This window comes from Nicrophorus vespilloides, unplaced genomic scaffold (genome assembly GCF_001412225.1).
Source record: "Nicrophorus vespilloides isolate i.1.1-1 unplaced genomic scaffold, Nicve_v1.0, whole genome shotgun sequence".
NCBI lineage: Eukaryota > Metazoa > Arthropoda > Insecta > Coleoptera > Silphidae > Nicrophorus > Nicrophorus vespilloides.
The window spans coordinates 752,426-757,775 of NW_017100110.1; positions in this window are offsets into that span (position 1 = coordinate 752,426).

The following is a 5,350-nucleotide window of genomic DNA, read 5'->3' on the forward strand; positions in this document are numbered from 1 at the left end:
CGTCATGCTGAGGTGAGATGGCTGTCGAGGGGCAAAATATTGACCCGACTATTCGCCTTGCGGGAAGAAGTCAAATTATTTTTCCGGCAGCAAAATAATCCGAAATTGCAAAAATGCTTGTCCGACAATGAATGGCTGGCAAAGCTTGCATACCTGGCAGATATTTTTTTCCTGTTAAATGAACTAAACATATCTTTGCAAGGACAACTTAAGGACGTGTTCACACTACGAAGTAAAATGGATGCGTTTCAAAAGAAAATATTACTGTGGCAAACGCGGTTGGTTGAAGACGATCTGCAAATGTTTTCTAATTTTGATGAATACATGAAGGAGAATGATGTTAACCAGTAAGTGGTAACCCTAGTTAAAAAGCACTTGGAATCACTTACAGAATCTTTTGCTCCTTATTACCCAAAGAATGAAGTTCCCAGACATGGTAATATGTGGATAATAGATCCGTTTGCAGCGAACATTCAGGATAATAAGTTAAGCATGCGTCTTGCAGTAACAACATTGGATCCAAATATCCATAATCTTATTTCAAGTAAGCAGGAACATCCATCACACTAGGAATGTATAACGCTAAAAGTTTGATATATTTAAACCATCTTTTAATTGTTTTGTTTGTACAATTTTTTTTTATTTTGTTTATTTTATTATGGTTTATTAATAAAGCTTTCATAACTTGGTTACTATTAATAGTTTCATTTTATTAACTAGGTACATTTTATCTTTGATCACATTTTTTTTTATAAATATATTTAACACTTAAAAAATCCTATTAGTGGTCCGCGGGATTTAAATTATGGTGAGTGAGGTCAAAAAGTTTGGCGACCGCTGCTCTAGATTATGTTAATGCTGGCCTCCACTGCCACTATCCTGGTAGGCAGAACTCCCAATTCTGCCTCCGCCTCTTGCTTTCTTCCAACCCATCTGCAGCACCTAAAAAGCATGTGCTCAGGGCTATCGTCCTCTTCACAGTACCAGCACCTTTTGTCTTCCTTCTTTGCTATAAAATGCAGGTGCTTGCCAAAGCATCCATGACCAGACAGCGCCTGGCTCAGGTGAAATGTTGTTTCACCGTGCTTTCTGCTTAACCAAGGCTCTATTTGTGGGATTATGCGCCGAGTCCAGGCTCCTTTCTCCGACCTGTGTCATTTATCTTGCCATTTTTGCAGCAGTCTGGCTGCTAGAAAACCTAAGAACACTAAATGATTTAAAATACTGGTCGGAGAAAAGTATTCCCTGAATTAGCAAATCTTGCAAAAATAATATTGGCTGTACTAGTAACACAAGTTAGTTAATGTAGAAAGAAGATTTTCGGTACTTAAACTAATATTGACTGATAAAAGATTATTAAATTATAAGATGGTCTCGTTGTTAACAATAAAATAATTAAGATTTATTTCTATTGTATTTTCAATTTTATAATTGAAAACAAGTGTAAGAAGGGAATCTGGTAAATAAAATTAAAACAAAATATATACCGGTAGATATATTATGTTCGAAACGATTTTAAATTTTAACTTTAACAGGCGCCATCTACATGTTATTCTACGAACTTATTGAGATAACTAATTTAAATAGTTTTTTTTGGATTAAATTATAATTTTAATAGGAACTGAACCGAATTTTTTAAACGAATCGAAACCGAAATTGGAACGAAAACTAGCACACAAAATGATTTATTTATACATAAAAGATCGCTCTTTCCCATTATACAATCAATACTCTTTTTGTGTGGTTTCTAAGCCTTTGATTAATAAATTTCATTATACAAAGAATTAAAATTAGGAAGAAATCGTTTTGGGTTTTCTAAGATGGCGTTTATTACTACATCTTACACAATTCTTACATCTATACTCAACTAATGTTCTTCTAATACTATCTTCAACATTTTTGATACCTTTCACAACCACTGCTCAAACAATGTTTTTAGATTTTTATATTATTTTTTTAATTAAAATGTTATTTATTTAGAAATGTTCAAACCAGACTATAGTGATTCCGTAAGAAGCGAAGTATTGCTGTATACGAAGTATAACAATCGTCCTTCAAATTATTTTTTATTCTGTCAATTTTGCGACATGTTTACGTACAAATCCGGTTTATTTATTCGCTAATCGATAAAACGCTTGCATTCGCTTAATCTGTGATTCTCATTACTTGTAATGTTGACTAAAGTCACACGTAAATCTAAGAATGACGTACTTGAAACTTCAATTTAAATTTATGTCTGTCGCCTGAAAGTTTAAACTTTACTAAATATGTTCAAATCCCAAGACGACGCTAACGTTAATGGTGTTTTCAGATGATGAAATAAGTAAAAGTATTGAAGGAAAATATGAATTTCCCATTTGGCCAAAATGTATCTAATTTATTTTCTAATTTAACTTCTATATAATTGTTATGTTATTTTTGGGTAATTACATTTGGTTGTTTATTTATTTACTTTTTGTTTTAATGTATATTATTTTATTTGTTTATTTTCCTTTCGAAGCAATTCATGTTTTCAGTATTATATAACAAATATTTTATTTTTTAAATAATAACAATGCATTCAAATATACAAGATTTTGAAATTTGAATATTATTTTTTTGTACATCATTTTTTTTCAAACCTAATTAATTAATTGCATCAATATTTGACCTAAATTAAATCTATGAAATAGATAAATGTTGTGAGTTGGAAGTTAATTTACAATGTATATTAAAATTGAAACAGTTTTGTATAATATGTAAATAAATATTATTCATTATAATGAAATTATGGGCGACTAATAGCCGAATGGTTAAGTCGCCCTACACACAATCGAACGTCGCCAGTACAAATACTGGTCAAAGCTAGGCCCTTTTGTGAGCCCTAATGAAATTATGTTTCGTTTCTAATTATTTTATATGATATTGTAACAAGATTCGGTGAGGGAGAAGAAAACAAACATTTAAGATTTAACAAGAGCGTTGCTCGATGGTCGTTCGTTAGGTATTTACTGAACAAACACAAAGCTATAACATAATTAAACGGGAGCTTGGAAGTAACTTTATCCCAATAGCAAACGTGTTAAGGATATGAGGTGAAATCTAGAGATGTCTTCGTACGACGAATTTCAAATAATCTTTGTCAATTAAAATGCAATTTACATATAAATTGAAAGAAACCTATCTTCATCTGAATAAGTAAATATTTTGATAAATTTAATTACATTTGCTTCTGTCATAGCAAATACTGTTCAAAAACGGAATTTCAATGGAAATGAGACATGTAACTAGCGAACTAGCTGAGCTGAGTTGCCAAAACCAACAATTTTTTGATAACTTTGGAGGAGACAGAGCTGAAACATACACTACTTATTTGCACCACAGTGGCAGAATTGCAGGAGAAAAGATCGCACTGTCTAGACACATTAATCAACAAAAGAACTTCAAAAGGTAATCATTAATATTCAAAATGCACTTACGCAAGATCTTCTAATAAGTGCGAACAAACATATACAGCGAATACACAGACCACTCACGGTCAACAACATCATTATTGATACATACAAGGAAGAAGTTAACAATTCAGAGAATACAAACCGAGAACTTTCAAAAAAATTAAGGGTAATATTCATAAAAGAATTAACATATACGTTACGGAGACATTATCTGATAATAGACTACATCTATATTGTAAAGAACAATATAGTATATACAATATATAATCAAAATAAATAGGTGGAAAGTTCTAAGTTTTTTTTGTAATAAATATAAATTGCTGTTATTAATAATTAGTTGAAAAGTTAAAACATTATAATAGTTAATTTATATAATGTAAAATACATAATACTACTATAACAAATTTTGATAAATGTATAGATCTGAAACTTGTTAATAAAGTATGTTTTGAATTTAGTCAAATTACTTATAAAGCTCTTCTACTTTGTTTAAGAAGATTTATATCAATTGCTGTAGTTTCTCATACACAATTTACAATTAGTTTAAATTATAGGTCGGGTAGGTAATTATCCTTTGCAATGTCACGTTGCTCTCAAAGTTTGTTCACTAGTTAAAAGCGTAGGAGGAGTATAAGCATCAAACCAACTCAATGGAATAAGCGAATTAGTGTAAACATACAAAAAGAAATTCTTATTAAAATATTACTACAAGAAAGTATTATGACACATTTTTACATTATATAATTTATATTTCAAAGAATACAATTGAGTAAAATAAATTACTTGTTTTCTTAGTTTTTGTACGTTAGCTTGAAATCGGAGTAATCAAGAACTATAGAATCGTATAAAATTAAATAATACATAAAGAAACTTGACTGTGTGAAACCGCACAATGCGAGGTATTGCTGTACTTCATTTGCGAGAACATCCAGTTTGAGCAGCCTAATTTATGACAAATTTGACAAATAATTGATAATATTCATCTAGTCCTAATTTTGAAGCATATTACAATAAAATTATGTTAAAATAAAACGGAAAAACAACGGTCTGCACTTTGTATATTTGTATTAGAAAATATACAGTAAACTATGTTTATTTATAAATATTAATAAAACATGAAAACAATGAGTAAATATCAATCTGTTACGACAATGTCGAATACATTTTTTTAAGTTATGCTATTGCTTAGAATTGATTAATGTAATTTGTTAATTTCGAAATAACAGAGAGTAATTTTTGAATAGAAAGCAAATTGATAGAATGTTTGTTCATGTTTGCTCCGAAGTCATCGAAAAACTACTTGCAAAGTTATTCAACTCTACATCAACAAGTTCGTCGACAAGTGGGAAATAACTCATGTTTGTCCTAAAAGTGGTGATCATGTAAACTATAGACATATATAAATTAAAATTAGTACAATAATTATTATTGATAAAGAGTCACTAATTGTGAGTAAATTTTGCTCTAAACGTACTATATACATCAGCAATAAACCAACCACGTCAAATACATGCACGATATTCACTCTATAACAGTGTTTCCCAACGTGGGGCCCACATGCAAGTAATTAGAAAATGGACACGTCTAAAATTTAACCGAGGACATAACATTTTTAGAATGGCTTTGGTGGAAAATGGCACAATAAGTTGGGGCTTTGCTTTTGAATATATTTAAAAAATACATCGTGCATTTTATGTGGTTATTTTACTGCGCGCTTTTGTTAGGTAAAAAAATTAATTAGGTAAAAAAAATCATTTTTTTAATTTTATAACATTAAATAATTTATTTATATTATGTTTATTTCTCATATTTGCCAGTCCGCAGGTGTAAAAAGGTTAGAAAACGATGTTATGATTAGATTAATTTAAGCAATTAGAAATTATTATATTGAACCATTAAGTTAACGTTTTAAGACA